Source organism: Somniosus microcephalus, chromosome 8 (genome assembly GCF_052327205.1).
Source record: "Somniosus microcephalus isolate GS21.2 chromosome 8, FLI_Smic_1.0, whole genome shotgun sequence".
Taxonomy (NCBI): domain Eukaryota; kingdom Metazoa; phylum Chordata; class Chondrichthyes; order Squaliformes; family Somniosidae; genus Somniosus; species Somniosus microcephalus.
In genome coordinates this window covers 86,732,968-86,760,299 of record NC_140994.1, presented here as the reverse complement: position 1 = coordinate 86,760,299, position 27,332 = coordinate 86,732,968, and the positions used below count along the sequence as shown (strand labels likewise).

General features: G+C 47.6%; 1 long non-coding RNA gene across 1 annotated transcript; it reads left to right on the top strand.

Moving 5' to 3' along the window:
• Positions 1-12,992: 12,992 nt before the first annotated feature.
• On the top strand, positions 12,993-17,078 carry LOC147113686 (uncharacterized). The gene is made up of 2 exons (XR_015079257.1): positions 12,993-13,025; positions 14,926-17,078. It is a non-coding gene; the product is annotated as an uncharacterized LOC147113686 (long non-coding RNA).
• The last annotated feature ends 10,254 nt before the right edge of the window (positions 17,079-27,332 follow it).

Sequence of the window (27,332 nt, the reverse complement as noted above, 5' to 3'; positions counted from 1 at the left end):
GTGAAAGGCACTATATAAATGCAAGCCTTTCTTTTCGATATTCTGGGGCTTTGAGTATTCAAACAAGTTAGGCCATTTTCCGTGTGATGATTTTACATTAGAAAGGCATTATATAAATGTGGTCTCTTGTTGTGAGTGAACCTTGTAATGATATCAGCAAATAGTGATGGTATTTGCCTGTTTGATTATGATGCCTTACCAGCATATTTGCCTGATTGATTATTTATGTCTGACCAGCAGAGGGCATGTGAGAGACAAGCAGTTTAGTTTTAGTTTCGTTTTAGATGGATCTCTAAGATGGTGTCTCCTGTAATGCTGTTAACTGAGTTGAACAGACTTTAGATTAAAAGACATTCTCTTTCATGAATGTGTCGTCATTGAACCCACATACAAATCAATACATGGTGTCAGAAGTGATTGAAAGAGATGAAGAGGAAAAATCTGAAGTTAAATCAGCTCTCCACATATTAGCAAGCCAAAAGAGAACATCGTTACTTACCATTGGAGAATAGCTAACGAAGTGAAAAAATGGTAGGATTACACCCACCGGCGAAGCTTCAGTTGACAGGTAATGTGGCTGAAAATTGGAGGAGATTCAAACAACGTTTGGAGTTGTATTTAGCAGCAATCGGAGCTGACGAGAAAAGTGATAAAATGAAAGCGTCAGTGTTCTTACATGTCGTGGGTGATGAAGCGCTGGAGGTGTATAATAACTTTACATTCACTGCTGATGGAGACAAAATGAAGCTGGATAAAATAATGGAACAGTTTGAGGCCTACTGCATACCTAAACGTGACGTGACGTTTGAGAGGTACAGATTTTTTACATGTGTACAGAAAACGGGAGAGACTATTGATCAGTATGTGACTGAACTGAGAAACTGAAGCAAAACATGTGAATTTGGGGGACTGACAGACTCGCTGATAAAAGACAGACTGGTGTGTGATATTCCAGATAATGGCTGAAGGGAAAGACTGCTAACAGAGCAAAATCTAGACCTGGGAAAAGCCATAGCACTGTGTAGGGCTACAGAGATTGTGAAGTTGCAGGCAAAGGAGCTGTTCAGTGACAATAGCTGCAACGTGGATGCAGTGAGAAAGAACGGACACAAACCGTTTAACAAAAAGAGCGCCAATGTGAAAAAAGAGGCGTGGCCAGCGAACGAAAATGAAAGGGACAATCGAAAGTCATGTAGTCGATGCGGTACACAGCATCCACCAAGAAAGTGTCCAGCATATGGTAAAACATGCAATAGTTGCAACAAAAACAACCATTATGCCCGTTGCTGTAAGAACCAAGCGCAACAAAGCAAGGTCCACACAGTAGATGAAAGCGAGATAGAGGAGTTCTATGTAGATGTTGTGTCTCAAAACAAAAAAGAAAAAAGAGACTGGATGTTGACACTAAAAGTGAATGACATACATATTCCATTTAAATTGGATACTGGAGCACAAGTTAATGTGATATCAGAGACTGATTTTAAGAAAATTAGACCCAGACCAAAGATACATGGAATAAAAGTGAAAGTGACAGGATACTCAGGTACTGATATACCAGTGAAAGGAAGATGCATTGTCAAAGTGACACACAACGACAGAGAGCACACGCTAGCATTAATCGTGGTGCCAAAGGATGTGCAAGCCATACTAGGTTTAATAGCCTGTGAGAGACTGAACCTGGTAAAGAGAGTCCTCGTTGTGGAAAGCGAAGGAGAGACAGTCTATGATGAACTCATGAAAGAGTACAAAGACCTATTTCAGGGTCTAGGCTGCCTTCCAGGAGAACACACGATCAGAGTAGATAAAAGTATGCCAACAGTCATACATGCATGCAGAAAAGTTCCATTTGCTCTTCAAAAGCAACTGAAGGCAGAGTTGGACAGAATGGAAAGCCTGAACGTGATTCGGAAGATAGATGAGCCAACTGAGTGGATGAGTTCCCTCATCGTTGTGGACAAAAAGAATGGAAAGCTCAGAATTTGCCTGGATCCAAGAGATCTAAACAGAGCAATAAAGAGAGAGCACTTCAAGCTTCCTACACGTGAGGAAATCATGGCACACTTTGCAAATGCAAAGTATTTCAGCAAGTTAGATGCATCATCAGGATTTTGGCAGATGAAACTGGACGAGGCAAGTTCAAGACTGTGCACGTTCAACAGTCCATTTGGCAGATACAGATTCCTAAGGTTACCATTTGGCATTGCCTCAGCTCCTGAAGTGTATCACAAAACTATCCATATGATCTATGAACACCTGGAGGGAGTTGATACATCAATGGATGACATCATAGTATGGGGAACCACGAGAACTGAGCATGACGAGAGACTGAAAAAAGTGCTGGAAGCAACAAGGAAAACAAACCTGAAGCTGAATAGAGAGAAATGCCAGCTCGGTGTGACAGAACTGACATTCGTGGGAGATATCCTTAGCAGTGAGGGCATCAGACCAGATCCCAGAAAGGTGTCAGCCATTGAGAATATGCCAAAGCCACAATGCAAAAAGGACGTGCAGAGGTTTAATGGAATGATCAACTACATGGGTAAATTCATATCCAACCTCTCAGAAAAGATGGCGCCACTGAGACGACTAACTGAAAAGAACATAGAATGGGAATGGAATCATGAGCATGAGGAGTCATGGAGCGATCTAAAGAAACTGCTCACAGAGGAACCAGTTCTGAGGTTTTATGACCCAGCGAGACCCATCAAGATATCATCAGATGCATCACAGAGTGGGCTCGGTGCTGTTCTTCTGCAAAAATATGACTACTGGCAACCTATTGCATATGCATCGCGCTCAATGACAGATGCGGAGACGCGATATGCTCAAATAGAAAAGGAGCTGCTCAGCATCACATACGCCTGTGAAAGATTTCACCAGTTTGTGGCAGGACAAGCAATCAGTGTAGAGACTGACCATAAGCCCTTGATTGCATTGTTCCAAAAGCCACTAAATAGCTGTCCGCTTAGAATACAAAGAATGATGATCAGGCTGCAACGCTATACACTGAATGTTGCGTACACACCGGGTAAGCTGATGTATACAGCAGACACGTTGTCCAGAGCTGTTGACCCAAGTGAGCCTGCAAACACCAAAATGGATGAAAAAGTGAACGCCTACGTGGACATGATCACAAGTGCACTGCCCATAGCAGATGCAAAAATGGAGCTCATAAAGACTGAGACAAACAAAGATGAAACACTGAGACGTCTGAGGAAAAGCATCTTGGATGGATGGCCCAACATGAAGCAAGACTGCTCACCTGACATGGCAGAGTACTGGAACTGCAGGGCGGAACTATCAGTGGTCGAAGACATCATCTACAAAGGAAGTAAAATAGTTATCCCAAAGAGTCTGAGAAAAGAGATGCTAAAAAGAATCCATGGAGGACATCTGGGAATCGAAAAGTGTAAGAAAAGAGCACGAGAGGTGATGTACTGGCCACGAATCAACCAAGATGTGACAAATGAGGTGTCAAACTGCACAATATGCCTGAAATATTGAGCAAGCAATCCGGTAGAACCACCAGAGCCACACCCAGCGCCAGACAGACCTTACCAGAAGGTAGGCGCTGACCTGTTCGTATGTCAAGGGAAGGACTATCTTGTAGTCACAGACTATTGCTCCCTGTATCCAGAGGTTTGTAGATTGTACACCACCACTGCAGATGCTGTGATAACATGTATGAAAGCCATATTCTCCAGACATGGCGTGGCAAGCGAGGTCTTCACAGACAATGGACCCCAGTTTTACAATGCAAGTTTCCGACACTTTGCCAAAGAGTGGGACTTTGTCCACACAACGTCAAGTCCTCACTTTCCACAGTCCAATGGACTAGTGGAAAAATCGGTCCAGACAGTGAAAAGACTGATGTACAAGGCAAGAGACAGTGGAACTGACTTCTACCAGAGCATGCTTGTATACCGCACAATGCCGCTCGAGTGTGGTATGTCACCAGCCCAACTCCTTATGTAACGTCGGCTAAGGTCAAACCTACCCATCCCGGAGAACCTCCTGAAAACAAAAGAGGGGGAGAAAGTGAGGAAGTTCAAAGAACATCAGAAAGAAAAGCAAAAGTACTACTATGACAGAGGAACACAAAACCTACCTGAACTCCACACTGGTGACCAAGTAAGGTTCAAAGACAAAACAAACATATGGACTCAGAAGGGAACTGTCCTGAGTGAAGTTCAACCAAGATCATACACCATTCAGACAGATGAGGGTGCTGTTCTGCGAAGAAATCGTTGAGATCTTCTCATGGGACCAGCCACAGCAGGTCAAAAGACTGATACTGTTGAACAACCTGATCACACAGCAGGTCAAAAGACTGATACTGTTGAACAACCTGATCACACAGCTGAGAAATCATCATCTGAGGCAACAACTCAGATTCAAGGACAGTCAATCAGAAAATCCTCAAGACACGTGAAGCCTCCTGAGAGACTCATTGAGCAAGTTTACAGACTCTTGTTATAGAAGGAAGTAATGTTATCTTATTCTTTCTTCAAGTTCTATGTATTTACATATTTCATGTGAACACACAAAACAAGGTTAAAAAACCTTGATCATGATAATGATAATGTAAGTTCATTAAGTGTTACAGTTAAAATGCAGAGTAATACAAAGAAAACATGTTGTTAGATAAAAGTAAAATACTTTTGTTTTAAGAAAGGGAGATGTAATGATATCAGCAAATAGTGATGGTATTTGCCTGTTTGATTATGATGCCTTACCAGCATATTTGCCTGATTGATTATTTATGCCTGACCAGCAGAGGGCATGTGAGAGACAAGCAGTTTAGTTTTAGTTTCGTTTTAGATAGATCTCTAAGATGGTGTCTCCTGTAATGCTGTTAACTGAGTTGAACAGACTTTAGATTAAAAGACATTCTCTTTCATGAATGTGTCATCATTGAACCCACATACAAATCAATACAAACCTCATATGTATCGTGACAGAAAGACGGAAGCGAAAAATATCCGACAAAAATCCTTTGTAGTAAAGTGCACATCGCCACTGAAAGAACATGAAAAGACATTTGTAAGAAATCCCCCTAAACACAGTGCAGTAAAAATGTTTTGATTGGTTCCTGGGAAAATTCACATCCCTACGGGTGCACAGCCCACCTTAAGTCGTCCAGAACTGCAGCAAGGGGGCTGAAATCGGGTTAGGGTCCCGCTGTGCCATGTCTTGACCTCTGCTCTAAGTTTCCATGGTGGCCTGTTTGAGGCAAACCTCACCCTCACAAAGCATTGCCCTTGACATCAGAGAGGCTGAGCTGGAAGGCTGGAACTCCCAGGCTGCCAATGTCCTCATCTCCAGCCTGGGTTATGCTCAGCACCTGGTACACTGGACTCAACCAGGCATCATCAGCCCATGGCCTGGGCTAAGTGGGATTCAGTGTTGGACTGAATCCTGTAACTAAGGAGTTTTATTCAGAAAACCATCCAACATCTACAAGGCACATGTCTGGAATGTGATGGAATACTCTCCACTTGCCTGGATGAGTACAGCACCAACAACACTCAAGAAGCTCAACACCATCGTCGGCGGGAATTTAGCGGCAGCAGCGGGGCTATAAAAGCTCCAGAGACCAGGTAAGGCCTCAGAGCGTCAGCAGGAATTCAGCGTCAGCAGCAGGGCTATAAAAGGCCCCAGAGACCAGGTAAGGCCTCAAAGCGTCAGCGGGAATTCAGCGGCAGCAGCGGGGCTATAAAAGGCCCCAGAGACCAGGTAAGGCCTCAGAGCGTCGGCGGGAATTCAGCGGCGGCAGCGGGGCTATAAAAGGCTCCAGAGACCAGGTAAGGCCTCAGAGCGTCGGCGGGAATTCAGCGGCAGCAGCGGGGCTATAAAAGGCTCCAGAGACCAGGTAAGGCCTCAGAGCGTCGGCGGGAATTCAGCGGCAGCAGCGGGGCTATAAAAGGCCCCAGAGACCAGGTAAGGCCTCAGAGTGTCGGCGGGAATTCAGCGGTGGCAGCAGGGCTATAAAAGGCTCCAGAGACCAGGTAAGGCCTCAGAGCGTCGGCGGGAATTCAGCGGTGGCAGCAGGGCTATAAAAGGCTCCAGAGACCCAGCTAAGGCCTCAGAGCGTCGGCAGGAATTCAGCGGCAGCAGCGGGGCTATAAAAGGCCCCAGAGACCCAGGTAAGGCCTCACAGCATCGGCGGGAATTCAGCGGCAGCAGCGGGGCTATAAAAGGCCCCAGAGACCAGGTAAGGCCTCACAGCATCGGCGGGAATTCAGCGGCAGCAGCGGGGCTATAAAAGGCTCCAGAGACCAGGTAAGGCCTCAGAGCGTCGGCGGGAATTCAGCGGCAGCAGCGGGGCTATAAAAGGCCCCAGAGACCAGGTAAGGCCTCACAGCATCGGCGGGAATTCAGCGGCAGCAGTGGGGCTATAAAAGTCCCAGAGACCAGGTAAGGCCTCAGAGCGTCGGCAGGAATTCAGCGGCGGCAGTGAGGCTATAAAAGGCCCCAGAGACCCAGGTAAGGCCTCAGAGCGTCGGCGGGAATTCAGCGGCGGCAGTGAGGCTATAAAAGGCCCCAGAGACCAGGTAAGGCCTCAGAGCGTCGGCGGGAATTCAGCGGCGGCAGTGAGGCTATAAAAGGCCCCAGAGACCAGGTAAGGCCTCAGAGCGTCGGCAGGAATTCAGCGGCGGCAGTGGGGCTATAAAAGGCCCCAGAGACCAGGTAAGGCTTCATAGCATCGGCGGGAATTCAGCGGCAGCAGCGGGGCTATAAAAGGCCCCAGAGACCAGGTAAGGCCTCAGAGCGTCGGCGGGAATTCAGCGGCAGCAGCGGGGCTATAAAAGGCTCCAGAGACCAGGTAAGGCCTCAGAGCGTCGGCGGGAATTCAGCGGCAGCAGCGGGGCTATAAAAGGCTCCAGAGACCAGGTAAGGCCTCAGAGCATCGACGGGAATTCAGCGGCAGCAGCGGGGCGATAAAAGCCCCAGAGACCAGGTAAGGCCTCAGAGCGTTGGCGGGAATTCAGCGGCAGCAGTGGGGCGATAAAAGCCCCAGAGACCAGGTAAGGCCTCACAGCGTCGGCGGGAATTTAGCGGCAGCAGTGGGGCGATAAAAGCCCCAGAGACCAGGTAAGGCCTCAGAGCGTTGGCGGGAATTCAGCGGCAGCAGCAGGGCTATAAAAGCCCCAGAGACCAGGTAAGGTTCCACAGCGTCGGCGGGGCTATAAAAGGCCCCAGAGACCAGGTAAGGTTCCACAGCGTCGGCGGGGCTATAAAAAGCCCCAGAGACCAGGTAAGGTTCCACAGCGTCGGCGGGGCTATAAAAGGCCCCAGAGACCAGGTAAGGTTCCACAGCGTCGGCGGGGCTATAAAAGGCCCCAGAGACCAGGTAAGGTTTACCAGTCTCCGAACGCGGAACTCAGAGGGAAGGAGAGAGGTAAAAAATAATTGAAGTGTGATATCACTAGAAAGCAGGTAAGTGATTGGTTGGTGAGTATTTCTCTCTTTTTAACCTTAAACTGTGGTTTATAGTTTCTAAGGTGTGATATTCATCATCTAGAATCGGGGCAGAGGGTATTTAAAAATAATATTAATAAATTCAATTAATTACATAGAATGGGAGAGCAGGTGATGTGTTGCTGCTGCAATATGTGGGAGCTGGTGGACACCATTGATGCTCACGGTGATCACATTTGCAGTAAGTGCTGGCTGCTCGAGGAATTCCAGCTCCGTGTTGAAGAGCTGGAGTCCGAGCTTCAAACACTGAGACACATCAGGGAGGGGGCGAGTTACCTGGACTCTGTATTTCAGGAGGTAGTCACACCAATTAGATTAATTAATTCAGATGTAGTCCGTGGCCAGGGACAGGATGGTGTGACTAGAAGTGAGGCAGGTACAGGGATCCAGGAGGTAGTGTTGGAGGAGCCGCAGCCCTTGCTCTTGTCCAACAGGTTTGAGGCTTTTACTCCCTGTGAGGATGGGAACGGGGACTGTGGGGAGGATGAGTAACCTGGCCACAGCACCGTGGAGCGGGGGGCCATTCAAGTGGGGGGAGTTAAAAGAAATGTTGTCGTGGCAGGGGATAGTATCTTTAGGGGGATAGATAGGGTTCTTTGCAGCCGAGAGCGAGAGTCCCGAAGGCTGTGTTGCCTGCCCGGTGCCAGGGTTAAGGACATCTCCTCTGGGCTGGAGAGAAACTTGGAGTGGGAGGGAGAGGATCCAGTTGTCGTGGTCCATGTTGATACCAACGACATAGATAGGACAAGGAAAGAGGTTCTGCTGAGGGAGTTTGAGCAGCTAGGGGCCAAATTAAAAAGCAGAACCACAAGGGTAATAATCTCTGGATTGCTACCTGAGCCACGTGCAAATTTGGCTAGGGTAAATAAAATTAGAGAGTTAAATGCATGGCTCAAAGACTGGTGTGGGAGAAATGGGTTTTGCTTCTTGGGACACTGGCAACAGTACTGGGACAGGAGAGAGCTGTTCCATTGGGACGGACTTCACTTGGCCAGTGCTGGGACTAGAATCCTGGCAAATCGAATAACTAGGGCTGTAGAGAGGGCTTTAAACTAATTAGTGGGGGGGAGGATTTAAGAGAGCGAAAAATAAAAATGACAACGGAGAAGGCAATAGAGCAAGGTAGCAGTGGGGGAATTAAAAACCAGAGCGTGTCAGGAAGGGACAGAATGTATATAATGATAAAGGTAAAGTAGTAAAAGGGGTAAAAGCAGGAATAAATTGTCAGAAAACATATTTGAAAGTTCTTTATCTGAATGCAAGCAGCATTCGTAACAAAATTGACGAGTTGACGGTACAAATAACTACACATGGGTATGGTCTGGTGGCCATTATGGAAACATGGCTGCAAGATGATCATGACTGGGAACTAAACATACAAGGGTATTTGACAATTAGGAAGGACAGACAGGAAGGAAAGGAAGGTGGGATTGCTATGTTAATCAAGGATGGAATCACTGCAATCGTCAGAAATGATATTGGGTCAAAGGATCAGGATAGTGAAACAGTTTGGGTGGAGATAAGGAATAATAAGGGGAAAAAGTCACTAGTGGGCATAGTCTATAGGCCTCCTAACAGTTGCAACTCTGTTGGTCGGAGTATAAATAAGGAAATAGTTGGGGCTTGTAATAAGGGAACAGCTATAATCATGGGGGATTTTAACTTTCATATTGACTGGATTAATCAAATTGGGCATGGCAGCCTTGAGGAAGAGTTCATAGAGTGTATTAGGGATGGGTTCCTTGAGCAGTATGTAACTGAACCAACCAGGGGGCAGGCAATCTTAGATCTGGTCCTGTGTAATGAGATAGGATTAATAAAAATGTCCTAGTAAAGGATCCCCTTGGAATGAGTGACCATAATATGGTTGAATTCCAAATTCAGTTTGAGGGTGAAAGAGTTGGATCTCAAACCAGCGTACTGAGTTTAAATAAAGGAGACTATGAAGGTATGAGAGTAGAATTGACTAAAGTGGATTGGGAAAACAGATTAAAGTGTAAGACGGTACAACAGCAGTGGTCTACATTCAAGGAGATATTTCACATCTTTCAAGATAAATATATTCCACTGAGGAAAAAGGGGAGTAAAAGAAAAGACAGCCATCCGTGGCTTAGTAAAGTAATAAAGGATAGTATCCGACTGAAAACAAGGGCATATAAAGTAGTCAAATCTAGTGGGAGGATAGAAGATTGGGAAGCACTTAAAAGCCAGCAAACAATAACTAAAAGATTAATTAAGAAAGGGAAGATAGATTATGAAAGTAAACTAGCAAACAAAATGAAAACAGATAGCAAGAGTTTCTACAGCTATATAAAAGAAAAAGGGTGGCTAAAGTGAACATTGGTCCCTTAGAGGATGAGACCGGGAAACTAGTGGTGGGGAACATGGAGATGGCAAAGACGCTGAACAAATATTTTGTATCAGTCTTTACAGTAGAGGACACTAAAAATATCCCAACACTGGACAAACAGGGGGCAATGGGGGGGTGGGGAGGAGCTAAACACGATTAAAATCACTAAGGAGATCGTACTCGGTAAAATAATGGGATTTAAGGCAAATAAATCCCCTGGACCTGATGGCCTACATCCTAGGGTCTTGAGGGAAGTGACGGTAGGGATTGCGGATGCATTGGTGGTAATTTTCCTAAACTCCATGGACTCAGGAAAGGTCCCGGCAGATTGGAAAACTGCTAATGTATTGCCCTTATTTAAAAAGGGAAGTAGACAAAAAGCTGGAAACTATAGACCAGTTAGCCTAACATCTGTGGTTGGCAAAATGTTGGAGTACATTATTAAGGAAACAGTAACAGAGCATTTGGATAAACATAATTTAATAGGACAGAGTCAGCATGGTTTTATGAAGGGGAAGTCATGTTTGACAAATTTGCTCAAATTCTTTGAGGACGTAACATACAGGGTGGATAAAGGGGAACCAGTGGATGTAGTGTATTTGGACTTCCAAAAGGCATTTGACAAGGTTCCACACAAAAGATTACTGATCAAGATAAAAAATCACGGGATTGGGGGTAATATACTGGCATGGGTGGAAGATTGGCTATCTAACAGAAAACAAAGAGTTGGGATAAATGGTTCGTTCTCGGGCTGGCAATCAGTAACTATTGGTGTTCCGCAGGGGTCAGTGCTGGGGCCCCAACTCTTTACAATCTATTATAACGATTTGGAGGAAGGGACCGAGTGCAACATATCCAAGTTTGCCGACGATACAAAGATGGGAGGGAAAGCAGTGAGTGAGGAGGACATAAAAAACCTGCAAAAGGACATAGACAGGCTAAGTGAGTGGGCAGAGATTTGGCAGATGGAATATAATATTGGAAAGTGTGAGGTTATGCACTTTGGCAGAAAAAATCAAAGAGCAAGTTATTATCTAAATGGAGAGAAACTGCAAAGTGCTACAGTACAAAGGGATCTGGGGGTCCTGGTGCATGAAACACAAAAAGTTAGTATGCAGGTGCAGCGGGGGATCAGGAAGGCCAATGGAATCTTGGCTTTTATTGCAAGGGGGATGGAGTATAAAAACAGGGAAGTCTTGCTGCAGTTATACAGGGTATTGGTGAGGCCACACTTAGAATACTGCATGCAGTTTTGGTTTCCATATTTAAGAAAAGATATACTTGCTCTCGAGGCGGTTCAGATAAGGTTCACTCGGTTGATTCCGGAGATGAGGGGGTTGATGTATGAGGAAAGGTTGAGTAGGTTGGGCCTCTACTCATTGGAGTTCAGAAGAGTGAGAGGCGATCTTATCGAAACATATAAGATTGTGAGGGGGCTTGATCGGGTGGATGCGGTGAGGATGTTTCCACTGATGGGTTAGACTAGAACTAGGGGGCATAATCTTAGAATAAGGGGCTGCCCTTTCAAAACTGAGATGAGGAGAAACTTCTTCACTCAGAGGGTAGTGAATCTATGGAATTTGCTACCCCAGAGAGCTGTGGAAGCTGCAACATTAAATACATTTAAAACGGAGATAGACAGTTTCCTAGCAGATAAGGTAATTAGGGGTTATGGGGAGAGGGCAGGGAAGTGGACGTGAGTCTAGATTCGGATCAGCCATGATCCTATTGAATGGCAGAGCAGGCCCGAGGGGCCGTATGGCCTACTCCTGCCCCTACTTCTTATGTTACCATCCAGAACAAAGCAGCCCGCTTGATTGGCACCCCATCCACCACCTTAAACACTCACTCCCTCCACCACCGGCGCACCGTGGCTGCAGTGTGTACCATCTTCAAGATGCACTGCAGCAACTCGCCAAGGATTCTTCAGCAGCACCTCCCAAACCCACGAGCTCTACCACCTAGAAGGACAAGGGCAGCAGGCACATGGGAACACCGCCACCTCCAAGTTCCCCTCCAAGTCACACACCATCCTGACTTAGAAGTATATCGCCGTTCCTTCATTGTCGCTGGGTCAAAATCCTGGAAATCCCTCCCTAACAGCACTGTGGGAGTACCTTCACCACATGGACTGCAGCGGTTTAAGAAGGCATCTCACCACCACCACCTTCTCAAGGGCAATTAGGGATGGGCAATAAATGTTGGCCAGCAATGCCCACATCCCATGAACGAATAAAAAAAGAAACTCCTCCAAACGTGAATAATGGGATTGTACTTCCAGAGTTATTTTCTGTTTATAAGAACAATCATTGCTCTTCTAGTGTCAGTACAAACAACTAAAGCAAAGGTGATTGCTACAACCATTTAGAATACATCTATATATATAAAGCGGTTCTTCTGTCTGTCTGTCTGTCATGCCGTCTGTCTGTATTGAATTAACTCGAAAGTTATAGAGCGTACCTACACGTGTGTTGCGTCGAAAGAAAGCTGACGATTCCAGAACCGTCCTAAGCATATTTACGTTTCGGCCGGACAAAAATTGCGCCCGCGGTATCCAAAAAACGTTCAACATTCCGCTCATTATCCGCTCATTAGCATCGAGTGACGTCGAGGTCGACCAATCGTACGGCGGGTTGCTGGCGCGTGTGGCCGGGCCCTCCTACGGTCGAGTGATGGGATGATTGACCAATCCTATGCTTCGGTGACCTGACGGTCCACCAATCGGTGCCTGTGTGGGCGGGCCTTATCGATCTGAACCGAGGTGAGTCGCCGCCATCTTGATTCCAAACTTTTCATTTCTTTTTCCCGCTTTCTGCGTCTTTAAAAAAAAAGTTCCTTTTAAAACAGAAATTCTTTTAAAAAAAAGTTAATTACTTTCAGAAATTGTTTTTAAAAAAAGTTAATTACTTTCTAAATCTTTCATCTAATCTCATTAATTTTCCTACCTTTCCCTGTTTTTGCAGGTAGGCCTCTAAGCCTGGGCGTCTGTTGCCAGCCATGCTGGACCCTAGGCAATTGTTTTGTGGCAAGCTCCTCCCACCCCTCACCCCCCACCCTTCGGTCTCCCCCATCACGTGATGGTTGACCAATCCTATGGCGTGTGTGGGCGGGGCCTGCTGCTTAATAAGACAGAATAAATAAAAGTTACTTCAGTCTTCGCGAGCACTGGAGTGACTGCAGCAACTATTGCAACGTAAGTGAAGAGATAGAGAATAAATAATTCAGTTTTTATATCTTCTAACTTTATATCTTCTTTCCTTAAAAAACTTTCGATTTTCAAAAGGCGAAAGTTTATTAAGGAAAGAAGATATAAAGTTAGAAGATATACAAAAGCCGAAAGTTTTTAAGGGAAGAACATATAAAGTTAGAAGATATACAAAAACCGAAAGTTTTTAAGGAAAGAAGATATAAAGTTAGAAGATATACAAAAGCCGAAAGTTTTTAAGGAAAGAACATATAAAGTTAGAAGATTTCCGATTTTGTACTTTGCAGGTACTTTTTTTAAAAGTAAAGAAATTTTGCAGTTTTTATTAAGAATTTTTTTTTTCCATGCTTCCAACCGACATGAGAAAATGGCCGCCGGCTTCTTCATGCACCTTCAAGGCTGGCCGCACCCTCCCTGAAGGCTGGCAGACAGCTTTTTTATCTTTCTGCCCCCGCCCCCTATCTCCTCTCCTCAGCCCCGCCCCCCCCCTCTCAAGGGTTAACCCGGCAACCGGCTCTGGAGATCGGGAGCCGAGGAGGGTTACCCCGGCAACTGGGCCCGGCCATCTTTCATCCTGGCAGCAGTTCAATGCAGTGACACCACAGCGCCATATTTGATCCTGGCAGTACAAAACTTTCCTCGTGACGCCATCTTTGATCATGGCAGAACTTCAATGTGGGCCTGAACAGCGCCATCTTTAGTCTGGGCTGCACGGTTTCTTCCTCCTTCCCTCTCTCCTTCCCTCTCTCTCCCCCCCTCTCTCCCCTCCCTCTCCCTTCCCCCCCTCTCCCTCCCCCCTCTCTCCCTGCCCCCCTCTTCCCTGCCCCCCCTCTCTCCCTTCCCCCACCCTCTCCCTCCCCTCCTCTCTCCCTCCCCCATCTCTCCCTCTCCCTCCCTCCCCCCCTCTCTCTCCCTCCCCCTCTCTCTCCCTCCCCCCTCTCCCTCCCTCCCCCCCACTCTCTCTCCCTCTCCCCCCTCTCTCTCCCTCCCTCCCCCCTCTCCCTCCCTCCCCCCTCTCTCTCCCTCCCTCCCCCCTCTCTCCCTCCCTCCCCCCTCTCTCTCCCTCCCTCCCCCCTCTCTCTCCCTCCCTCCCCTCCCCCCTCCCCTCCCTCCCTTCCCCCCCTCCCCCTCCCTCCCTCTCCCCCTCCCCCATCCCTCCCTCCCCTCCCTCCCTTCCCCCCTCCCTCCCTTCCCTCCCCTCCTTCCCCCCTTCCTTCCCCCCTCCCCCCCCTCTTCCCCCCTCCCTCCCTCCCCTCTTCTCCCCCTCCCTCCCTCCCCCCTCTCTTCCCCCTCCCCTCCCTTCCCCCCTCCCCTCCCTCCCTTCCCCCCTCCCCTCCCTCCCTTCCCCCCTCCCCTCCCTCCCTTCCCCCCCTCCCCCTCCCTCCCCCTCCCCCATCCCTCCCTCCCCCTCCCCCATCCCTCCCTCCCCTCCCTCCCTTCCCCCCTCCCCCTCCCTCCCTTCCCTTCCCTCCCCTCCTTCCCCCCTTCCTTCCCCCCTCCCTCCCCCCTTCCCCCCCTCTTCCCCCCTCCCTCCCCCCTTCCCCCCCTCTTCCCCCCTCCCTCCCTCTTCTCCCCCTCCCTCTCTTCCCCCCACCCTCCCTCCCTCCCCCCTCTCTTCCCCCCTCCCTCCCTCCCCCCTCTTCCCCCCTCCCTCCCTCCCCCCTCTTCCCCCCCTCTCTTCCCCCCCTCTTCCCCCCAGTCGCTCTCTCTCTCTCCCCCCCCAGTCGCTCTCTCTCTCTCTCTTCCAACAACAACATGCCCTCGAAAAAGCCTCGGCACCGCCGGGCACTCTAGCTAGTAGAAATATATAAAGATCCTGCTTTGAAATTTGGCATTGCTTAAAGTTTCACTTGTCACATGTAACCAATTCATGCTTTTTTCAAGAAAGTTGCCTCAGGAAAACCATGGGAACACCACCACCTCCAAGCTCTCCTCCAAGTCACACTCCATCCTGACTTGGAAGTATATCGCCGCTCCTTCATCGTCGCTGAGTCAAAATCTTGGAACTCCCTCCCTAACAGCACTGTGGGAGCACCTTCACCACACAGACTGCAGCAGTTCAAGAAACGGCTCACCACCACCTTCTCAAGGGCAATTAGGGATGGGCAATAAATGCTGGCCTTGCCAGCGACTCCCACATTCATGAACGAATTTTTAAAAAGGTTGAGGAGTTCCCTCTTTACTTTGTCCTTGTTGTCATATACAAAAAAATTCATTATTTCCTCTATCCAAAAGTGGTTTCACTGTCAGTGGATTTCCAGTGGAATGGGCACAATTTACAAACAGCAAGATCAAAATGCTGTGGATGCTGGATATCTGAAATAGAAAGAGAAAATGCTGGAAATACTCAGCAGGTCAGGCAGCAGCTGTGGAGAGAGAAACAGAGTTAATGTTTCAGGTCAATGACCTTTCGTCAGAACTAGAAAAAGTTAGAGATGTAACAGGTTTTAAGCAGGTGCGGAGGAAGGGAAAGGGGGGAGGGGAGGAAAGAACAAAAGGGACGGTCTGTGATAGGGTGGAAGGCAGAAGAGATTAAAAGACAAAAGGTATGATAGTACAAAGCAAAAGGAGATGTAATGGGACAAGTAAAGAAAGTAGACATGAGTCCAGAAGAGGTGTAAATGGGGTTGGCAGACACATCAACAGATGCCATGTGAAAAAATAGGGGCAGAGGTTATGGCCTGAAAATATTGAACTCGATGTTGAGTCCAGAAGGCTGTAAAGTGCCTAATCGAAAGATGGGGTGCTGTTCCTCGGGCTTACGCTGAGCTTCATTGGAACAGTGGAGGAGGCCGAGGACAGAGAGGTCAGCATGGGAGTGGAGCAGAGAATTAAAGTGACTGGCGACCGGAAACTCGGGATCACCCTTACTGACTGAACGGAGGTGTTCCGCAAAGCTATCACCCAATCTGCGTTTGGTCTCCCCAATGTAAAGGAGACCACATCGTGAGCAGCGAATACAGTATACTAAATTGCAAGAAGTATAAGTAAATCGCTGTTTCACCTGGAAGGAGTGTTTGGTGCCCTAGACAGTGGGAAGGGAGGAGGTAAAAGGGCAGGTGTTGCATCTCCTGCACTTGCATGAGACGATGCCATGGGACGGGGAGGAGGTGTTGAAGGTGATTGAGCAGTGGGCCAGGGTGCCTCGGAGGGAACGGTCCCTTTGGAATGCTGAAAGGGGAGGTGAGGGGAAGATGTGTTTGGTGGTGGGATCACCCTGGAGGTGGCAGAAATGGTGGAGGATGATCCATTGAATGCGAAGGCTGGTGGGGTGAAAGATGAAGGCAAGGGGAACTGGTAGGAGGTAGCGCGTGAGCCCAGTCAGTTATGCCTCTGACTGCCCGTGAGCGGTTCGAATCGTTCCCACGCCCCTGAGATTCTCAACACCGGACTTAGGTACAGGTAGCGATACAGAAAAGACTCAAGTAGACAGGTGGTTTGGATGTAAGCAAAACTCAGGATTTTATTAAACAAGAAAAATGAATACAGTCTTAAGAGAAGTTACCAGTATATAAAAATTACAGGCAAATACAAATAACTATGCTGTAGCGGTACCACCGAGTGTCACTTACTGTACATAATTCCCTTTAACTATGTGCATATAGAGTTTGCATGTATGGGGCATTGCCCCTTTAAGAAATATAGAGTTTGCATGTATAGGGCGTTGCCCCTTTAAGAATGCGACCTAACGTGATGACGTCAAGTCGCACATCACGTGACCGCCCTAAGCGCGGGCAAACACGATGACATCACGTCGCACATCACGTGACCGTCCTAAGCGCGGGCAAACACGATGACGTCACGTCGCACATCACGTGACCGCCCCAAGCGCGGGCAAACACGATGACGTCACGACACACGTCACGTGACCGCCCCAAGCGCGGGAAAACGCGGTGACGTCACGACGCAAACCTCAGGACTGCCCAGGCAGTCCTCATGGCGTCCCCGTTCGGGTAAGACCTGTTCCACGGCTCTCCTGCATCGATCCTTGTTGTTTTCTGTACTTCATCAAATCCTTCATTAAAGACCTGTTGGATTGTTTCTCCTGAGTCGGCCTCAATTATTTGGTTAGGAATACACCTATTCCTACATTGGTGACCCCGCCTCCGTGAACGTTTTTCACGGAAGAAGCGCACAGCCTGAACCCCATCTCTGTGAACGTTTTCACAGAAATCGAACAACATCCGATGAACAACAACCGACGAACAACAACCGACGAACACCAATTCCTACATTGGTGACCCCGAGTTTCGTGAACGTTTTTCACGAAAGAAGCGTAGCCGGACTCCAATTTTTGTGAACGATTTTCACAAAAGAAGCACGCCATGGAAGCACCAGCCGTTTCACTGTCACTACCGCAATTCAGGGAGCAACAACTGCCCTCATGCTTTATTCTGGTGGAAGCCCCATTCGCCCTGTGCAACATCGATGCGGCGCAGACCACGTACCTGTATACGGTCTCCGTACTCGACTGCTCTACCGCCGCTCGGATAGTCCGCCTCCTCGACAACCCCCAACGAAACAGCAAGTATAAAACCCCTCAAAGCGCGGGTTCTGCAGGTTTTCGGGCCCACAAGATCGGAGCGCGCCCTGGCGGAGATGCCACGAGGACTCAGTCCTCGCAAACCATGCCTCGCAACCCACGAGGACTCGCTCCTCATGACCCATGAGGACTCGCTCCTCACGAACCATGAGGACGCACTCCTCGTGACCCACGAGGACCCATCCCTCGCGAACCACGAGGACTTTGCCCTCGCAAACCACGAGGACCCATCCCTTGCGAAACACGAAGACTCATCCCTTGCAGATGCCGCCCCAGCTCGTCAACCTGCTGGGTTGTGTAATCTACCGCACGCAGTTCTGCGCGAAAGCGAAGCGTGGCCGCCCTCCCGGCAGTTTCCGCCAAGAACAAAATAACCACCTACCAACGAGGTACGGGTCTACGGGCATCCCACAGCCGCGATCGACCACGCGGGACTATTGCTGACCATACCTGATCACTGATCAACGCAGCAACTGTTAACTCGCTTCGGTGTTTCCGTTGTAGCACTATGTCGCGCACCGTCTCCAGTGCGTTTTCAACTTTCGATGAGTTCGCTCGACTGCTCGGCGAGTTACCCGACCGACAAGGCCCACGTTAATTTCCTCCTGGATCGCCCGTTTTGGCATTCCCACCGATATTTCGTTCGAATGGGGACTTCCTAACAACGCCGACAGAGCCATGGTCCGCATCTACCCAGTCTGCCAGTCATTCAAAAGTGGCCAGATTTTTTGCACCGGCGCTCACTTCGAACCACGGGCTGCAGAGGTCCCACGTTTCTACGGTCCTTCACGAGGTTGAATACGTTTTATTCACCACGACGCAAGTAAGGATCCGCTCACGACCAGCACATTTAAGACCACCACCGCCCCGTCGGAACAGCACAACCGCCGCGATGAGGTCGGACACCCATCGGCATTACGGCAGCCCAAGTGCGACTGCCTGTCAGACCGCCAGCCGCCCAGCAGCCTCCGCCTTGACACTACAGGAGTCCTTCGGACAGGCTCGTCAGACCACCTCAGCGTTTGACTTTGTCCGTTAAAGTGTCTCTTACTTACTGTACATAATTCCCTTTAACTATGTGTATATAGAGCTTGCATGTACGGGGCGTTGCCCCTTTAAGAATGCGACCTAACATGATGACATCACGTTGCACATCACGTGACCGCCCTAAGCGCGGGCAAACGCAATGACATCACGTCGCACATCACGTGACCGCCCTAAGCGCGGGCAAACGCGATGACGTCCCAACGCACGTCACGTGACCACCCCAAGTGCGGGAAAATGCGATGACGTCACGACGCAAAACTCGGGACTGCCCAGGCAGTCCTCATGGCGTCCCCATTTGGGTAAGACCTGTTCCACGGCTCTCCTGCATCGATCCTTGTTGTTTTCTGTACTTCGTCAAATCCTTCATTAAAGACCTGTTGGATTGTTTCTACTGAGTCGGCCTCAATTATTTGGTTAGGAATACACCTATTCCTACAATACTTATACAGGGAATGGGGAACACACGGCACATTGAGGGAAAACAACTATCTCAACAATCCCCTTATCCTTATCCCACCCCCAATACCTAACTAGATTAAGCTATGAGGGGTCAGAATTTATGCTCACCAATCAAAAGGGTTTGCTGAACTCAAAACAGCGGTGGGGTTCAGGGTTCGCTCTTGGTGCTCTCTGGAGCCTGCCATCGTCACGTGGTCTCTGGGTGCTGCAAGGGCGTTGTCCAGGTTTGAGTACCCCAAAGTTAAAGTCTCTGTTTGGGTTCTTTACCTTGCAGGGATGATTCTTCTTCTTCAGCCAACAGCTTGAGTTTGCATGAAGATAGTCGCAGGTTGGCTGAGGCTGAAGGCCCGATGATTCGAAGCCTACCCTCAGTTCGTCTCCTCAGCTGGTCTTCCTCAGTTGGTCTTCCTCAATTGGTCTTCCTCAGTTGGTCTTCCTCAGTTGGTCGTCCCCCCCCCTCCCCTCGCCGCGTACCGCCTTGCCTGGCCTGAATTGTCCATGTCCGCCTGATGCAGTGCCTGGGCGATTTCCAGATGGAGTGGCAAAAGGCACGGGCAAAGGCCAAGGGGTAAGCGTGGGACGGGGAAAGAGCGGCAGCCACAAGGGTGAGCAGAGGGAGAAGAGAAGAGAAGAGAGCGATTGCTACCCGGGGCCTTCAATTATACTCTTTTCGAAAAACCCTTATCTGTGCACCAAATCAGGTTAGTCCTTTGTCTTAATCTTGGCGGGCTATTTTACATAATGGTAGCAATCCATACTAACTGTTTTTAGATGGCCGGTAATCGCATCTACCGACTCGATAATTGACTTGTTTTGTCATGAACGTTCCTTGATGGGCCTGTCCAGCCTCAACGGCTCTTTTAATCTGTTTCTGATTATATATGTAAACTGCTTGATGGCCTTAACGATAGGCCTAACTGAATTTAGATTTGTCTCCAATTCGGTCTAATACATAATTCAAAGTCCTGTCTGGTTTCAAAATACAAAGTCTCTCTTCACAGACACTGCAGCTTTGGTTTCGATCCACAAGCTGTCTGCATTGCAGAGTCCATTTTAAAATCTCACGGGCTTTCTGCCACGAGGCACAGACGCCATCTTGGGTACCCTTTTTGATTTAAAATGTCCACGCAGGGTCACATTTATTAATAACAACCTTCGGGGAAAAGTAGAAATTTTGCAAATCTTACACTCCCCCCTGTGATACTAAAACTTGCTTGAAGTATCATACTTTTAAGGTGAGCAAAATTTTTCTGACCCTCCATAGTCAACCTTCCCCTGTAATTACCCACCTAATATACCCACGACACATACACTTCCCATTCCATGAAAATGTAGTGTACATCAGCATACAGAGAGTAAAATTACAGACTTTACACACACATCCAAGCATGGAGGGGGTCCAACACCCCTGCACCACTTGGTATACATATCTTTATTAAACCGCATCACAAAAAAACAAAAGAAAACCTTTATTAAAAATAACAAACACAAAAGAAACAACAATCCTTTAATCAAAAATACAGGGGAAAAGATTAAAATGGTGTATCTCCCTCCACCTTTACATAATGTTCCTTCCATATCCTCTGGTTTCGGAATTCCGACCACCGGCCTTTTCCCTTACACTGAATACAAACTAAATACAACACTATTCCTAACTTGCAAACCACAAGAATGTGGGAAGCCAGTCTGATCCACAAAGGGACCTCTATATTATTGAAAATGTTCCACCAGGGTGGAGTCACAATATCCAATATGTTAGTCTCTATCACTGCTGTTTTCTGTTCGAGAGTGTAAAAATGTTTCTGCGAAACTATAACGGCTTTGAGTATTTTGGTAAGGTGTTCAGGGAGAGGGGGAATTTTGTAGCCAAAGTGTGCTACGTACTTTTGTAAATTCGTAAAATTCTCCTTCACAGTGAGGTGAGCAGTGGAGGGTTCAGGAATGGGGCAATTCGCTCCTGGGCCACTTGAACTTCTGCCTCGGGTTCAAAACAGAAACTGCTGTCACTAACCGGACACCAGCTATGCTGTCACTAACCGGACACCAGCTATGCTGTCCATGCTGGTAGTGGGACGCGCCGGTGGTGACACAATATGTCCCACCTCCTATATATGCTACCTGCGGGGGAACATGGCCTTGTGCCATTGCCTCCATGGTACAATTTATAGGCTTTGCGCCAGCAGCTCTGAACCCACACTGCGGTTTCAAATAGGCATTCAAGTGCTGGGGACCCAGGATTATGTGTGCTCCCCGGCTCCAGCACCCTGAGAGGTCAGTAACTGTCATAGCGTGCTCCCACTTAATGACGTAAGGCGGGACCGCTGTGAAACGAATGTGTGCACCCCCTTGAATGACTCCAATGTTCTCCACCCTGTATACCGGTGCCAGTCGGGCTGTCCTACCCATGACTGGCATCCTAACAACTACTCCCATGATTGTGTGGTTGGACCGCCCACAATCCACGGGGACTGGATAGGCTTCGGAGGCTAGCCGGAGTTGGCACGGGCTCAATGCATTCTCAAAAGGGTGGAGGGCTGTGAGGTGCTTGTTGCTAATCCAGGAGGGGACCAAACCCTATTTTAAATCCTCCAGATTACTGCGGCCCTCGCCCAGTAACCACGCCCCGTGTAACACGCACACCCCATTCTGCGCAGTCTGGTCAGAAGCATTTCTGTCCTCCCTCATGAGAGCATTTACCGTCTTTGCATCCTTTTCCAACTCAGCTATGATCTCCTTTAAATGGACCATTATGGCCTGGTCCTCATGCAACTCCGAGCCCACTACCTTGTTCTCATCCAGCAATATCCTTTTTAACTGTGTTTTTAAACCGTTTATCTGGGTCTGCAGCTTTATGTCATCCAAGCTGTTGATGACAGAGGACCCAGTATTAAACGCAGTAAAAACATCATTCCATACTCCCCTTCTTTGTCTCCCTGCATTACCCAAAAATTCTCGGTCTGTGGTGTACAGTTCGGTCTTGTCCACGTGGGCAAAATCGAACTCGTAAAACCTTTTGAACATGTCCTTCAATAGGGCCTGGTGTAGCTGCTCTGTGTTTCTTTGGGGCACCACCCCGGTAAATGTACCTCGGTGAGATTTAAAATCACGGAGGCTACCACGTAGTGTACCCCCTGGTACAGCATCTGATCGGTGGGGACTAGTACCAACCCATTCCCTGGTCCCTTGGTGGCGGTGGGGCAACCTTCCCTGGATAACCTCGCCGCCTGCGCCATGGGCGGGGCACAAGTTCAGTGGCATTGACTGGGATCTGGGTGTATGGGACCGCACACACCTTCAGGCTGGTATCCCACCTTATCCCATCCCCGGCGTCTTGCCACTGCCGGTGGAAAATGATGGATATGCCTGCGGGGCAGACCTTCTCTGACCTCCACATACAGATGTAAATCCCTTGGTCCGGTTCCCACCACTTGTCCCAACACAAGCTTAGTCCTCCATGAGTCCCTGTAATTGTCTGATGGGTGTTGTTTCCCAACCGTTCCCACTCAACTTCGGGGTTCCTCATGCCCTTGCTCAACTTTCTGAGCCATCACCACCTATCCAGTGGAATGTGTCCTTTACACGTTAAACATATTCGCTTTCCAACGGTGATGCTGACCCTTGTGGTAACGACTCGTACCCTGGGGCACAGGAGGGCGGCCTCCCCGTACGTGAATCCGGTTTGGCTGGAGTACTGAGATGAATTGGACCCCAGCCATCCTGGCCACCTTCCCTCGTGGAAGTAGACGGCGGTTTCCTCCGCATCCCGTTCACCGTTCCCATCGATCGCTAGGGGCGCCTTGTCTCCCGAACACCCGTAGATGTGGGAGTCTTGGACGTCGCCCCTCCTCTCCACACTCATCCCGATCAGGGCAAATAGGATCACGATCCATTCCATCCCGAAATTCTTCCTGCAAAAAGATGTAAAAGAACATGCAGCCAGGTCCACAAGAGATTCTCTGGCATGGTGAAGCAAGGTAAGGTCCCGCGACCTCGACCCAAAGATACACTCTTAACAGACTACTTAACTTAAAACTACCCATCACCTTATTTAACTTAAATTATAAACAACCAAACTTAACATAGAAACATAGAAACATAGAAGACAGGAGCAGGAGTAGGCCATTCGGCCCTTCGAGCCTGCTCCGCCATTCAATGAGATCATGGCTGATCATTCAAATTCAGTACCCTGTCCCTGCCTTCTCCCCATATCCCTTGATCCCTTTAGCCTTAAGAAATATATCCAACTCTTTCTTGAATATACTTAATGAACTGGCCTCCACCGCCCTCTGTGGCAGAGAATTCCACAGGTTCACCACTCTCTGGGTGAAGAAATTCCTCCTCAGTTCAGTCCTAAATGGCTTACCCCTTATCCTTAGACTATGACCCCTGGTTCTGGACGCCCCGGCCATCAGAAACATCCTTCCTGCATCTAGTCTGTCCAGGCCTGACAGAATTTTATAGGTTTCGATGAGATCCCCTCTCAATCTTCTAAACCCCAGTGAGTATAAGCCCAATCGACACAAACTCTCCTCATACGTCATTCCTGCCATCCCAGGTATCAGCCTGGTGAATCTTCGCTGCACCCCTTCCATGGCAAGAACATCCTTCCTCAGGTAAGGCGACCAAAACTGCACACAATACTCAAGGTGCGGTCTCACCAAGGCCCTGTACAACTGTAGCAAGACATCCTTGTTCCTGTACTCGAACCCTCTTGCTATGAAGGACAACATACCATTTGCCTTCTTAACCGCCTGCTGCACCTGCATGCTTACCTTCAGCGACTGGTGCACAAGAGCACCCAGGTCTCTTTGCACTTCCCCTTCTCCCAATCTATTGCCATTCAAATAATAATCTGCCTTCCTGTTTTTGCCACCAAAGTGGATAAACTCACATTTATCCACACTGTAGTGCATTTGCCATGTTTCTGCCCAATCACCCAACCTGTCTAAATCGTACTGGAGTTTCACGACATCCTCCTCAAAGCATACCCTCCCACACAGCTTTGTGTCGTCTGCAAATTTGGAGATATTACATCCAATTCCCTCATCCAGATCATTAATATATATTGTGAACAGCTGGGGTCCTAGGACCGATCCTTGTGGTACCCCACTAGTCACTGCCTGCCACTCAGAAAATGATCCGTTTATTCCAGCTCTTTGCTTTCTGTCCGCCAACCAGTTCTCTATCCAAGTCAATACCTTGCCCCCAATCCCATGTGCCTTAATTTTGCACGCTAATCTCTTATGTGGGACCTTATCAAAAGCCTTCTGAAAGTCCAAATACACCACATCCACTGGTTCTCCCTTATCTATTTTACCAGTTACATCCTCAAAAAATTCCAGTAGATTAGTCAAGCATGATTTACCTTTTGTAAATCCATGTTGACTTTGTCCGATCCTGTCACTGCTTTCCAAGTGCTCTGCTATTACATCTTTTATAATGGACTCTAGCATTTTCCCCACTACTGATGTCAGGCTTACCGGTCTATAAATCCCCGCTTTTTCTCTACCATCTTTTTTGAATAGTGGGGTAACATTAGCTACCCTCCAATCCATGGGTACTGTTCCAGAGTCTATCGAGTTCTGGAAGATGACCAGCAATGCATCTACTATTTCTAGGGCCACTTCCTTAAGTACCCTGGGATGTAGATTATCAGGCCCTGGGGATTTATCGGCCTTCAGTCCCATCAATTTTCCTAACACCATTTCCCTACAAATACTGATTTCTTTCAGTTCCACCCTTTCATCAGACCCTATGTTCCCCGGCATCTCTGGGAGGTTATTCGTGTCCTCCTTTGTGAAGACAGAACCAAAATATGTATTTAGTTGGTCTGCCATTTCTTTGTTCCCCATTATAAATTCCCCTGCTTCTGACTGCAAGGGACCTACACTTGACTTCACGTAGCATTCGTAACAAAATGGATGAGTTAACGGCACAAATAACTACATATGGGTATGATCTTGTGGCCATTACAGAAACTTGGCTGCAGGGTGACCATGACTGGGAATTAATCATACCAGGGCATTTAACAATCAGGAAGGACAGGCAGGAAGGAAGGGGAGGTGGGGTGGTTATGTTAATAAAGGAAGGAATCACTATAATACAGAGAAATGATATTGGGTCAAAGGAGCAGGATAGCGAAAGAGTTTGGGTGGAGATAAGGAATAATAAGGGGGAAAAAACACTAATAGGTGTAGTCTATAGGCCTCCGAACAGTTGCAATTCTGTTGGACGGAGTATTAATCAGGAAATAGTTGAGGCTTGTAATAAGGGAACAGCTATAATTATGGGGGATTTTAATTATCATATTAACTGGACAAATCAAATTGGGCAGGGCAGCCTTGAGGATGAGTTCATTGAATGTATTAGGGATGGGTTTCTTGAGCAGTATGTAACTAAACCAACCAGGGGGCAAGCAACCTTAGATTTGGTCCTGTGTAATGAGACAGGATTCATTAAAAATGTCCTAGTAAAGGATCCCCTTGGAATGAGTGACCATAACATGGTTGAATTCCATATTCAATTCGAGGGTGAGAAGATTGGATCTCAAACAAGCATGCTGAGCTTGAATAAAGGAGACTATGAAGGTATGAGAGCGGAATTGATTAGAGTGGACTGGGAAAATAGATTAAAGGGTAAGACGGTACATGATCAGTGGTGTACATTTAAGGAGCTATTTTACAACATCCAATAAAAAAAATATTCCACTGAGGAAAAAAGGGTGTAAAAGAAAAGATAGCCATCCGTGGCTAAGTAAAGTAATTAAGGATAGTATCCGACTAAAAACAAGGGCATATAAGGTAGCCAAATCTAGTGGGAGGATAGAAGATTGGGAAGTCTTTAAAAGACAGCAAAAAATAACCAAAAGATTGATTAAGAAAGGGAAGATAGATTATGAAAGTAAATTAGCAAAAAATATAAAATCAGATAGCAAAAGTTTCTATCGTTATATAAAAAGAAAAAGGGTGGCTAAAGTAAATGTTGGTCCCTTAGAGGATGAGACCGGGAAATTAATGGTGCGAAACATGGAGATGGCAAAAACGCTGAACAAATATTTTGTATCAGTCTTTACGGTAGAGGACACTAAGAATATCCCAACACTGGGCAAACAGGGGGCTCTAGGGGGGGAGGAGCTAAATACGATTAAAATCACTAAGGAAGTGGTACTTGGTAAAATAATGGGACTCAAGGCGCATAAATCCCCTGGACCTGATGGCTTACATCCTAGGGTCTTGAGGGAAGTGGCGGTAGGGATTGTGGATGCATTGGTAATAATTTTCCAAAACTCCCTGGATTCAGCAAAGGTCCCGGCAGATTGGAAAACTGCTAATGTAACACCCTTATTTAAAAAGGGTAGTAGGCAGAAGGCTGGCAACTATAGACCTGTTAGCCTAACATCTGTGGTTAGTAAAATGTTAGAGTCCATTATTAAGGAGACAGTAACGGGACATTCGGATAAACATAATTTAATAGGACAAACTCAGCATGGTTTCATGAAGGGGAAGTCACGTTTGACAAATTTGCTTGAGTTCTTTGAGGACGTAACATACAGGGTGGATAAAGGGGAACCAGTGGACGTAGTGTATTTAGACTTCTAAAAGGCATTTGACAAGGTGCCACACAAAAGATTATAGCTCAAGATAAAAAATCACGGGATTGGGGGTAATACTCTGGCATGGGTGGAGGATTGGCTCTCTAACAGAAAGCAGAGAGTTGGGATAAATGTTTCATTCTCAGACTGGAAATCAGTAACTAGTGGTGTTCCGCAGGGGTCAGTGCTGGGTCCCCAACTCTTTACAATCTATATTAACGATTTGGAGGAGGGGACCGAGTGTAACATATCAAAGTATGCAGATGATACAAAGATGGGAGGGAAAGTAGTGAATGAGGAGGACATAAAAAACCTGCAAAGGGACATAGACAGGCTAAGTAAGTGGGCAGAGATTTGGCAGATGGAATACAATACTGGAAAGTGTGAGGCTATGCACTTTGGCAGGAAAAATCATAGAGCAAGTTATTATCTTAATGGCAAGAAACTGGAAAGTACTGTAGTACAAAGGGATCTGGGGGTCCTGGTGCATGAAACTCAAAATGTTAGTATGCAGGTGCAGCAAGTGATCAAGAAGGCCAATGGAATGTTGGCTTTTATTGCTAGGGGGATAGAATATAAAAACAGGGAGGTATTGCTGCAGTTGTATAAGGTATTGGTGAGACCACACCTGAAATACTGCATACAGTTTTGGTGC